The 13,716-nt window shown below is 39.9% G+C and overlaps 1 protein-coding gene across 5 annotated transcripts in view; it reads right to left on the bottom strand.

Moving 5' to 3' along the window:
- The window catches only part of LOC119051265 (phosphatase and actin regulator 1), a 293,468-nt gene that overhangs the window by 180,029 nt on the left and 99,723 nt on the right, over window positions 1–13,716 (bottom strand). The window lies entirely within an intron of this gene.

Below are 13,716 nucleotides of genomic sequence, written 5' to 3'. Positions count from 1 at the left end.
GTCTTCAGGGTGCTGCAGCAGCCCGCCTCACGTCCTACTTCACGTCCCCTCAGAGTTTTTATCCCATGGCCTCAAAGATGCGTCAGGTGCTCATGACTTCCAGATCTACATTTCCAGCCAGACCTGCCCAGATCCCAGTTCTCTATGTCCAATGTCCCCTCCATCTGTGATGTCACATAGCACGCAAAAACTGTCACTCCCCAAAATAAATGATCATTTTCCCCACACACCTGCTCCCCTTCACTGTTCCAGATGTAGTGAGTGGTACCTCTCCGCCCACCCAACTGCTCAGCAAGAAACGGAAGAGTAGCTTTTTATTCTTCTCTCACCCTCCACATCCAATCTGTAATCAAGGCATGCTCATTCTGTCTCCTAAATATCTCTTGCATCTGTGCACAGTCTTACGTTCCTAGTGTCAGTGGTATAGTCTAGGCTATCTTCACCTCTCCCCAACATTATAATCAACCACCTGCTAACCAGCTTCCTTTTTAGCAGAATCAGTAGGGACATAATATTCTGTTTGCAATGAGGTGTCCTCTTAATTCTATCACAAGGAAATTTTCTCTCACTCTAGACACATATATAAAGAAGTAGTTATACTAAAAACTTGAAACAACATCAGGCACCACTCCCAACCCTTTCCCATGATATAGAGTATAATCTTATAAAAGGCAAGTCCCCTGATAGCTTCCTCAGGATCCTGCGTTAGGATAAAGCCTAGACTTCCTAACATGCTGTGGAAGACCCTTTACGAGCAGACCCTTGCCCACATTTTCATCCTCATTTCTCACTGCCCGTTGCTCCTCCACTTACAATCCTTTCCAAACTCTACCCTCTTTTTAAGTTACAGATGGCCAATCTCTCTTCTCTCTTCTCCAGGATCTCTCACATTCTGTTCCTTCCACCAGGAGAGAAGGCTCTCTCTCACATTCATTCTCTAACTCCTTGATTAAACATTCATTTCTCTAGGAGACCTTGGCTGGTAATTTGAAACTCAGTTGGGTTTGTCTCCTTGGACTTCTTGGAGACCCCTGAAGTCTAAAAACCTAAGCTCTGACCAAGTAGACAACATTACTTTGTTAGCTTAAAAAAAGAACCTCAAAGAAATATTAAAGTTAGGGTACAGAGGCCTAAATCAGCTGCCTCCCAAGCATACGTGTGCTTATTCATGATCACCAATGTTTTCAGCCCATCAGTTTTATCTGCTTTCCTGAGTGGGAAGAATATAAACTTCTAGATCAAGGGCTGTGCCAGTGATGGTCCATAGAACCTTAACAGTGGACATAGTTTGTCCACGCTGGATAAGAAGCAATTAATACCCTTTATTAACAGTGATCTTCAACCTCATGCTATAAAAGGAAGTCTAGAAAAGCCTTGATGTAAACCTTAGGGGATCTGTCTCCACTAGCAATTGTGAATGCGCTCCCCCAAGCACACAGCATACTAGGAATTCCCAGTGGAGAAGCATTAGGAATGTGGGATTAGCACGGGGACCAACCATCTTGGACACCAGGAACAGAGTCTTCCTGAAGACCCCAGAAGCCCATCACACCAGGTCCAAAGGGAGAATCCAATTTAGACTGCCTTCATTATCCAAAGGGTTTTATTTAAAGGAATAATTCTGGAGGTGGGCTTCCCAGGAAGGGTATCTTAAAACCCAGTGGTTGCTAGAGTCAATAGTTATTCTGGATAAACTGATGGAAGAAATAAAGGAAGTAGAGTCTGGCCTTGAGGGAAAGAGGCTGCCAGGAACTAGCTAACAGGTCAGGATTAAGGGCTGACTCTTGTTCCATTGGGATATTTTGGGGGAGGCAGAACCTACAGCAGAAGCCAATGAGGCAGAGGGGCCAAATGAGAAGGCTGGAACTTCATGCTCAGGTGAGTACCTAAGAATCTTCTGCACCAGTATCGTGTTGCACAGAAAACAGTGGACAAATAGACTATCCACAAACAGTGGACAAGCAAATAGACTATTCCTGGACCCTGTAATACAAGGGGAATCCTAATCTAGTTCAGGCCTGGACCTTCATTCATACTAGCCGTTGGGTGGGGCCATCACAAGTAAAGGCTGATGCACACAGGTTCCCAATTGTGTGGCCTGGTAGGGGAATAGGCAATCAACTAATCCTATTTGAAAGTTTCTGCCTTATTACAACACTTTTATCTTTGTTAGGTGGGTTTTCTAATAGCTGGGATGAAAATTTAAAAAGCAACCTTTGATTTTCTATGAGTCAATTAAATTGCAGTATTTCATTTGCCCAAGAATATGATGGACTGAAACATCCCAATTTGAGAAAATAAAACACAGAGAATCTTTCCAGGAAAATATCAATTCGGCAATTAGTTGAATGTTAAAATCAACAGGGAAAGTTCCTTTTGTTTCTTGATTGAAAATGGAAAATTGTATCAGCACAAAATTTTGCAAGTAAATTATACAGGTCTTTGTCTGCTGGTAGACAGGATCATTTAAGTACATTTTAAATAATGCCCTGACTTATTTTTCCACCTCAGGAACCCACTGCCATGGTTGCAGTCTGTGTTTTGTCTCCACTTTGAAAGTCACTAATTCAAGGATACAGCTCTGTACTCACAAGCTCCTGCCCCGCTAGCTGGCTTTGGCAACTGCTGCTACTGACCTTCGTTAAATTCTTTGATCTCTTTTAGGAGGGGAGGCTTCCAAACTCATTTTATGAAACCAGAATTATCCTAATTCTAAAACCAGATGAAGACACTACAAAAAAAGAAAATTATAGGCCAACATCCTTGAAGAACAGAGAGACTAAAATTCTCAACAAAATATTAGTGAACCGAATACAGCAAATCATCAAAAAGATCATACACTATGATCAAGTGGGATTTATTCCAGGAATGCAAGGTTGGTACAACATTCACAAATCAATAAATGTGATTCACCACATAAACACAATGAAGAATAAAAACCACACGACCATATCAATAAATGCAGAAAAAGCATTTGGTAAAATCCAGCACTGATTTATGATATAAAAAAAAAACCTCTCAGCAAAGTGGAATTAGAGGGAACACATCTAAACATAATAAAGACCATATATGACAAACCCACTGCCACCATCATACTCAAGGGACAAACACTACAAGTGTTCCCCTTAAGATAAAGAAGAAGGCAGGGATGTCCACTTTCACTTCTCTTACTCAGCATAGTACTAGAAGTCCTATGCCACAGCAATCAGACTAAAAGAGGAAATAAAAAGCATCTGAATTGGACAGGAAGTGAAACTGTTTTTATTTGCAGATGACATGATACTATACATAAAGAACCCAAAAGATTCCACCAAGAAACTACTGGAACTGATCAATGAATTCAGCAAAGTAGCAGGATACAAAATTAATATCCAGCAATCAGTTGCATTTTTATAGGCCAATAATGAACCAATAGAAAGGGAAATTAAGATAACATTCCCATTCACAATTATTTCAAAAAGAACAAAATGCATAGGAATAAACCTAATTGAGGATATAAAATTATCAGACACTGAAGAAAGAAATTGAAGAAGATACTAATAAGTGAAAGCACATACTGTGTTCATGGATAGGAAGAATAAACATCTTTAAAATGTCCATACTACCCAAAACAATCTATAGAGTCAATGCCATTCCTATCAAGATTCCAATGATGTATTTCAAAGAACTAGAACAAGTATTTCAAAAATTTATATGAAACTACGAATGGCCCTGCATAGCAACAGAGATCCTGAGAAAAAAGAACAAATTTGGAGGAATCATGCTGCCTAATATGAAGCTATACTATAAGGCCATAGTAATCAAAACAGCATGGTACTGGCACAAAAACAGACACATAGATCAGAATAGAAAGCCCCAAAATAAACCCACACCTTTATAGTCAATTAATAGCCAACAAAGTGAGCAAGTGCATACAATGGGCTAAAGATAGTTTATTCACTAAATGGTGTTGGAAAAATTGGACAGCTATATGCAGAAAAATGAAACTAGACCACATCCTTATACCACACATAAGAATAAATTCAAAATGGATCAAAGACTTAAATGTTAAACCCCAAACCATAAGAATCCTAGGAGAAAACATAGGCAGCAAAATACTGGACACTGCTCGTAGCAATTTTTTTTATCAGATATATCTCCTTAGGCAAGAAAATCAAAAGAAAAAATAAACAAATGGGACTATATCAAACTAAAAAATTTTTGCATAGCAAAGGAAATCATCAAAATAAACAGACACCCCACAGAATTGAAGAATTTTTTGCTGATAAATCTGATAAGGGATTAATATCCAAAGTTTATAAAGTACTTATAAAACTCAACACCAAAAAAAAAAACAAACAACGGGATTTAAAAAATGGGCAAAGGATCTGAATAGACACTTCTTCAAAGAGGTCATACAGACAGCTAATAGACAAATGAAAAGATGCTCAATATCACTAATCATGAGAGAAATGCAAATTAAAACCACAAGGAGATACCATTGTGAAATAGCCATTTCACACCTGTCAGAATGACTATCATCAATAAATCAACAAACAACAAGTGCTAGTGAGGATGTGGAGAAAAGAGAACCCTTTTGCAATGTTAGTGAGAATGCATATTGGTGCAGCCACTGTGGAAAGCAGTGTGGAAATACCTCAAAAATTAAAAATGAATTTTCTTTTTGACTCATTGATCCCACTTCTGGGAATGTATCTGAAGGAACCCAAAACACTAATTCAAAAGAACACAAGTACCCCTAGGTTCATTGCAGCATTATTTATAATCAATCACCAAGATATGGAAACAGCCCAAGTGTCCATGAATAGATGAGTGGATAAAGCAAGTATGAGACATTTACACAATGGAATACTACTGGGCTACGAAAAAGAAAAGTTTACCCTTTGTGACTGACAGTGTGGATGGACCCGGAGAACATTATGCTAAGTGAAGTTAACCATTTGGAGAAAGACAAATACCATATAATTTCAATCATAGGTGGAATCTAATGAATAAACTGAACTAACAAAGAAAACAGGGACAGACCCATAGATGGAGAGCAGGATGACAGTTAATGGGGGTGGGGGGAGTTAGGGCGTGGATGCTGGGGGGAGAGGGTATAAAGAGACTCAATTGTAATGGCAAAAAGCACAATAAAGATTAAATAAAAATAAAAACAGAAAAAATAAAATAAAATTATTTGACATCTTTGAAACTTAAAGTCTATTGATTTTTCTAATCCATCTGAACCCACTGAACTTTTCCTTTCTTAGCCAATTTAAAGCTCAATGCTAAAGGGGATTGAATTGTGTCCCCAAAATGTCATTTCCAAGTCCTAACCCCCAGTACCTGGGAATCTGACCTTACTTGGAAATAAGGTCTTTACAGATAGAACTATGTTAAGGATCTCTGAGTGAGATGATCCTCATTTATGGTGGACTTGGAACCCAACGTCTGGTGCCCTTCCAAGAGAATTGGAGAGATCTGAGACACAAGTGGGGTGCCATGTGAAGACAGAAGCAGAGATTCCAGTTATGCCGCAACACGCCAAGGGACATTAATGACTGCCCAGCAGCCACTGGAAGCTAGGAGAGAGGCATGGGACAGATTTTCCCTCAGAGTCTCCAGCCTGGAGGAACCAACTCTGCCAACACCTTGATTTGGGACTTCTGGTCTCCAGAAGTGTGAGAATAATTCTGCCACTAAGTTTGTGGTGATTTGTTGCTCCTCTTCTTTCCTTTTCACCCACCTGGAAAACTCCAGCCCTGGACAGACTCAGCTATCTGCTTCTTCCATAGCTGTACCTGGACAGCCAAAGCCACTACAAGGAGTCACCGGTGCAGTGTAGCCAATCCAAAATGGGCTTAACTCTGCACGTCTGTCTCTTCCCCTCCCTGGGAGGAGAAGACCTCACCTACTACCCAGGGAAGCTCAGCCACCAGACAGGGTCACTCTGAACTCCCTACCTACCTGCCCTGCAGCCCCACTACTTCCCTCCGCTTTAGAGGAGGTGTTCATTACTTCTCTGATACTAACCCTTCTACATGGGCTTTACACCCCACCACTCCTAACTTCTCAGCACCCTTATCTGATCTCTTTCATCTCACATAGTTTCTACCTCTTTTCTCTCCTGGATCTTTCACATTGGCTTGTCATGCATATGTCTCTTTCATAATAAAAGGACAACACATCAGAAGACACACAGCCCCCTTCCAATCAAACTGCACACACACAAGCCCCTACAGACACACGTTTCCGACATCAACCGTCTTTGTCCTATCTCATTTCCCTACTTCACAGTCACACTTTCTGAAGTTCTTTCCTTATTTTTCCCTATTTCCTATTAATTTTTTATTCCACACTAATCTGGCATCTATTCCCAAATAATCCTCCCAGAGAGCTTTTGCTAAATCATCAATGACCTCCAGTGGATCAGAATCACTAGAGTCAATGGGCATTTTTCTGTACATCACTTGACTTCATAGCACTGAATACAGTTAATCATACCTTCCTTGCAACATTTTCCACCCCTGGCTCCTATGACACCACATTCTTCTGGTTTTCTTTCCACATCTCTAGCCTCTGCCCTTTATCTCCTTTCCAGGTTCATCTTCCTCCATCCAGTATTTAGTGATGATATTCTTCCTTTGTCTATTAGATTGTCTTCAACTTTTTATACCTGTTCCCTAAGAAATCTTAACAAGGTCACCACTCTAACAACATGTGTATGCAAATGACCCATGCTTCCATATCAAGCACAGACCTCTTCTTTGCTTTCCATATATTCAACTACCAACTTTGGCTATCGCCAAGTTAACTCAAACACATACCAGAACTTGTAGTCTTATCTCCCCCTAACTCTCACCCTGCCCCTACTCCTCCAAACCTGTCACTCTCCCAAAGTACTCTTTCCAGGGAAGGTCACCACCACACAACCCTAAAGCAACATGAGCATACCAACCGTGACACTTTACTTTCTCCCTCGTACACCTGACCTGTCAATAAGTTCTACTGCTCATTCCTTATAACAGCCCCCAAATCCATCCATTCCTACCACCAAATGTAAGTCAAAGTCACTGTCACCTGCACAATGACCTCCTAACTGGTCTATCTGTTCATTCACACTCTTGTCTAATTTGTTCTACAGGACACAGGCCCAGTGAGGGTCCAATCTTTGGTTATCTCTCCAGCCTCAGTCTTATTCCATACCATACGCCCAGCTCTCCCCTCTGCAGCCACTGGTCTTTCCTGCTTTCCCAGACTGCTCACCTTCTCCTACTGCAGAGACCCTGTGCAAGTTGCATGGCTGAACAGGATGCTCATTTTCTAAATTCCTACCCACCCTCTGATCCCAGATCAAACCACTCTTCCTTCCTCATGGAAGTTTCTCTGATCCTTCAGACTAAGTCAAGTCTCTCCCTCATTCTCCTGGGTTCCTTCCTCTCACTGCCTTTTTCATAGCTGTGACCTTACCTTTCTTCTTGTGATTTGATCATCTGCCTCTCCAGCTACACTGTGTAAGACCATAAGGTAACAGACAAGGTCTACTTCTGCTCACAGTTACATTCCCAGGGCCAGGTACTGTTTCAGCACGTGGTAGGAGCTCAGTAAGTTTTGTTGTTTTCCTTCAAGGCTGTAGGTATGCAGGAAAGCTTACACGCACAAAACCAACTTTGGCACATTGTGGATTTGCATGGCTGACCCCTGTATCTTAGGGTTTTCTGTTCAGAGGAAATAAAAGTATAACTTGGTGGCATCTCTATAGATGCTTGGCTTATTCCTGCCAGATCTACTTTAAAAAAAATAAATACAGTCCTTATTTTTGAGAAATTGGGATAAGATGGCTGCAGCTGATTATTTGAGGAGGCACTGCCGGTTCTATTTTGGAGGGGGTGTTATCATCAGTTTTTGATCCTGGGGCAGGTGTAAGGATATGCTGTGGTCACTCATTGCCAATTCCACAAAAGAAGCTGGGCATCACTCTCATTGCTCCCCAGGGGCTAGGCGGAGCCTCTGAAGGCAGGCTGAAAGAGCTCACCCAGATCATCCGCATAAGGACCTACTGTTTACAATGTGTTCTATGCATTACTGCTTTTCTGCTACTGACATGTGATGCAGAGATACTCCTGAGAGACTCTTTGTCCTGTAGAACTTTAACCACCATGCAGAGCTCAGTCTCTGGATCTTATTGCTGAAGATATTTTAAGGACATAGGCCTTCAGCTTGGTAGAACACCTGAATAGACCAATAACAGCAAAAGAAATTGAAGCAGTAATCAAAAAACTCCCATCACACAAAAGCCCTGGACCAGATGGATTCACAGGAGAATTCTACAAAGCATTTAAGGAAGAGCTAACCCCCATTCTTCACAGACTATTCCAAAAAAATCCAAAAGGATGGAAAACTCCCTAACTCCTTTTTATGAAGCCAGCATCATCCTAATTCCAAAACCAGACAGAGATACAACAAAGAAAGAAAACTTCAGGCCAATATCGCTGATGAACATAGATGCTAAAATCCTCAACAAAATATTAGCAAATCGCATCCAACAATATATCCAAAAGATTATACACCATGACCAAGTGGGATTCATCCCAGGGATGCAAGGATGGTTCAACATTCGCAAAACAGTAAATGTAATTCATCACATAAACAAAAGCAAAGACAAAAACCACATGATCATATCAATAGACGCAGAAAAAGCTTTCGATAAGGTACAACACCCATTTATGATAAAAACACTCAGCAAAATGGGAATAGAGGGAACATTCCTCAATATAATAAATGAGAGGCCATTTATGAGAGACCTACAGCCAATATCATACTCAATGGACAAAAACTAAAAGCTTTTCCACTAAGATCAGGAACAAGACAAGGATGTCCACTTTCACCACTACTATTCAATATAGTATTAGAAGTTTTGGCCACAGCGATCAGGCAGGAAAAGGAAATAAAAGGCATCCAAATAGGAAAGGAGGAAACAAAATTGTCACTGTTTGCAGATGACATGATAGTGTACATGGAAAATCCTATAGACTCTACCCAAAAACTGCTCAAACTAATTAATGAATTTGGCAAAACAGCAGGATACAAAGTCAATATCCAGAAATCAAAGGCATTTTTGTATACAAACAATGAATCAGCAGAAGCAGAAATCAAGGAAAAAATCCCATTCTATATAGCAAAAAGAAAAATAAAATATCTGGGAATAAACCTAACCAAAGAGGTAAAAGACCTGTATGCAGAAAACTACACAGCCCTGAAGAAAGAAATCAGGGAAGACACAAACAAATGGAAACATATACCGTGTTCATGGATTGGAAGAATTAACATCATCAAAATGTCCATACTACCCAAAGCAATATACAGATTCAATGCAATACCTATTAAAGTACCAATGGCGTATTTCACAGACATAGAACAAACACTTCAAAAATTTATATGGAATCATAAACGAGCCCGAATAGCAGCTGCTCTTTTGAGAAAGAAGAACAAAGTAGGAGGGATCACAATACCTGATATCAAACTGTATTACAAAGCCACTGTAATCAAAACAGCCTGGTACTGGCATAAAAACAGGCACATAGACCAATGGAACAGAACAGAGAGCCCAGAAATCAACCCAACCCTCTACAGTCAATTAATATTTGACAAAGGGGGGCAGTAACATAAAATGGAGTAAAGATAGCCTCTTCAGCAAATGGTGTTGGGAGAACTGGACAGCTACGTGCAAAAAAATGAAACTTGAGCACCAACTTACACCATACACCAAAATAAATTCAAGGTGGATAAAAGACTTAAATATAAGCCATGACACCATTAAAGTCCTAGAGGAGAACATTGGCAAGAAAATCTCAGATATTCCACGCAGCAACATTTTTACGGATATGTGCCCTAGAGCAAGGAATATAAAGGAAAGAATAAACAAATGGGATCTCATCAAAATAAAAAGCTTCTGCATGGCTAAAGAAAACAGTATTAAATTAAAAAGACAACCAACTGTATGGGAAAACATATTTGCCAATGATACCTCAGACAAAGGTTTAATCTCCAAAATATACAAAGAACTTACACGACTCCACTCTAGGAAGACATCGAACCCAATTAAAAAATGGGAAATGGGAAAAGGACTTGAACAGACACTTCTCTAAAGAGGACATACAGAATATCCAGAGACACATGAAGAGATGCTCAATATCGTTAGCTATCAGAGAGATGCAAATTAAAACCACAATGAGATACCATGCTTTACACCAGTCAGGATGGCTATAATAGACAAAGCAACAAACAACAAATGTTGGAGAGGGTGTGGGGAAAAGGGGACCTTAGTTCACTGTTGGTGGGATTGCAGACTGGTACAACCATTATGGAAAACAGTATGGAATTTTCTCAGAAAAATAAAAATGGACCTGCCTTTTGACCCAGCAATTCCACTGCTAGGATTATACCCCAAGAATCCTAAAACATCAATTTCAAAGAACCTATGCACCACAATGTTCACAGCAGCACAATTTATAATAGCCAAGAGTTGGAAGCAACCTAGGTGCCCATCAGTAAATGAATGGATCAAAAAATTGTGCTACATATACACCATGGAATTTTATGCAGCAGAGAGAAAGAAGGAGCTACTACCTTTTGCAACAACATGGATGGAACTGGAAAGCATTATGCTGAGTGAAATAGGCCAGGCATTGAAGGACAAATACCATATGATCTCACCTTTGACAGGAAGCTAAAGAATAAAACAAACAAGCAAACAGAATAAAAACAAAGACGCTGAAATAGAGAACAAGTGGGCAGCGACCAGAGGGGAGAGGGAAGGGAACTTAAGGGGAAAAAGGGGGAGGGATTTTGAGGAACAAGTATGAAAGACAGAGATGAGGACTGGGGGGGGGGGAATGGGAGGGAGGGGGGAGACCGGGCGGGGGGGTGGGGTGGGATGGGAGAAATAGATAAGAAAAAAATGTACTTGAAAAGTAACTAAATAAAATTAAAAAAAAAAAAAGGACATAGGCCTTCAGCTTGGAATAGAAAGGATGAATGAGCAGCATGAGATACAAAGATCTGTCTTTGAAAAATTCACAGAGTAGCTGTTGATGATGAAATTGGGGGTAATGTTGAGATTATAATTTTCTAATATAGTTTTCTTATTGTTATATAACTTGCAAAGCAATACTTCTGGGTGTACCTTTGAAGGTATTGCATATATACAGGCTCACATGTCCCATACCTTGAGTTACAGTAAAACTACAGTATATCTTATTATGGCAAATTATAAATCTAACTGATTGTGGAAAAAATCACAGGCCAAGTATGCACTGTATAATGTAGTCCCCAGTGTTCAAAACAGCACACAATTTTAAATACAAATACATAATACAAATGCAGTACATGGACTTATTCTTTGTATTTAAAATTGTGTACATAATCATACATATAAAAGGACATATATATACACACATATTCAAGATAAATATATGCTACCAGCTAAAACTAGCCAGCCAATAATCACAACCAATTAATCTTCTTCTGTATTTAATATTTAACTCTCAGCCACGCATAGGAAAGTTTGTAATTCAAACAATATGTATTGTTTGAACATATGTACAATTTATGTTGACACCATCCTTTCCTTGTCAAAATTTTTCTCCTTTGAGCTAAAAACTAGCATGTCTGTCCTTTCCAAAAATAAAAAATAATAATTCTGAATCCAGTTAAGTACAAAGAATATTACATTGTAAACCACTGAGTTAAAAAAAAAAAACAGAATAGCCTGGCTGGTGTATTTCAGTGGATTGAGCAGGGGCTTGCGAACCAGACAATCGCGGTTCGATTCCCGGTCAGGGCACATTCCTGGGTTGCAGGCCAGTTCCCTGCAGGCCAATTCCCAGCAGGGGACTCATGAAAGGCGACCATACATTGACGTTTCTCTCCCTCTCTCCTTCCCTTTCCCTCTAAAGATAAATAAATAAAATCTTTAAAAAAAAACAGAATAGTTTCAGTTATATCATGAACCCATCCACCTATTGCAATATAAAATATTCCATAGTATATCCTCCTGCTTTTCTAATTCAGAAGATGAATTTCTCTTAAAAAACAAAAAGCTACATACAAGTATCCTATTCAGCTGCCAATTTAATCAGTTTGGCCATAGAAATCATAAGAACTTGCTAAAAATAGTTAAAAATAAGAATGATTAAAGTTACAACTTTGCCTGTCATGTTTTTCAATTCTTTCTCCCCAAAGAATTTTAAATGAAAGTATTTTCTCAGAGTTGTTATGATTCATGAGTAATTTGATGCCATTGTATTTGCATCTGTCTTAGGACAAGTTTCCCCCAAATCTTGGAGAAGTCAGCATAAATGATCAGGTGCCTTTCAGTGTGAAATGCACGGAAGCTTTGCCCATGGCCTTGCCAAATGCACTAAGCAAAGCTCCTGATTTGCCAGGAGGAAGTGCTTCTACCTCCTCATCATGCACGGAGTCATACTGATAAATGGCAATTATTCAAATGTATATTTCTATCATAAACCATTTTCATAACAAAGTCAGGAAGAACACTGTTGAAGATTCAAAGAATCCTGTTGAATCTTTGCTATCCTTTTATTCTGTAAGTAGTGCTTATAGAATACTCCTTTTTTCTTTTCTTTGTTCAAGTGTTTTATGCCTCACTTTGCTTACGGAATGTATTTTATTTAGATTTCTCTACTCCAAGGCAATGGTCTAAGTATCCTTTCCCTTGTCATCTCATGGCACAGGGCATTTAGTTTCACTTGATGGTAAATCTGTCAGTACAGTTTGGGAATGCGTGAATGACCTACTTGTGCACCTTCACAGATCTGTCCAGTGACCAAGAGGCTGGAGAATGCGCCAGGTGACTGGATTCAACCAGAGGGGCGACAATTTAGAGATTCATGGAATTCAGACGTTCATTCTAATCTCAGGAACTAGCAGATGGCAGCCGGGCACTGGGGCTTTCATCTAAGAAACAGTCAGAACATAAACTGGGGACATCTACCAGGAGGACTATTTAAGATTTCAAGACTTTTTGCAACTTCCCTATGTTTGTTACTCTCTTCCATTCTCCCAAAGTAATTGGCATTAAAATTACTGGATGTGTGGGATAGTGTTCGGGTACCAGAAGCAGATTATCTTCTATTTCACAGTTCGTCTGGGGGGAGGGGGAGGGAAAGGAGGAGGACTGAAAAATAGAGGGGGTGATAAAGCTGAGGGGGACAGTGAGCAGGCTGAGTTTTTAGGGCTTAGAGGGAGAGCGACATAAAAGTGATAGAGGAGGCCTGGAGTGACCCGGACACAAAATTAATGAAATCAAAGCAAACAAACACATAGAACCTGCACAGCTCTTCTAGCATCTCTTCCAAAACAGGGTGAAGCCAGACCTCATCCACTCTAGAGTATCTTTTTCTCATATAAAAAATAACCACATAGGGTACCATATACACTCTCTACAATTTTAATTTATGTAAGGTGCAATTCTTAACCCTGCCTTATAGATGGGGAGACTGAGGCCTTACCACTACCAAGCATCAGAGCTGGGACTAGAAACCAGGTACTCAGACTCCAGAATCTCTGCTCTTAACACCTCAGCTATGCTGACTTGCCCTGAGTTCTTCTGCTGTCCACTAGACTACAAACTGCATAGTTATCTTTGTCATCAGTGATGCTTCATTTCTATTCTCCCGTGTTTTTCTGCCATGTCCAAAAATCACTTATTCA

The sequence above is a fragment of the Artibeus jamaicensis genome, unplaced genomic scaffold (genome assembly GCF_021234435.1).
Source record: "Artibeus jamaicensis isolate MK-2021 breed Jamaican fruit bat unplaced genomic scaffold, CSHL_Jam_final contig_482, whole genome shotgun sequence".
NCBI classification, from domain to species: Eukaryota; Metazoa; Chordata; class Mammalia; order Chiroptera; family Phyllostomidae; genus Artibeus; species Artibeus jamaicensis.
Note: the sequence above shows the minus strand (reverse complement) of the source record. Positions and strands in the feature narration are given on the sequence as shown.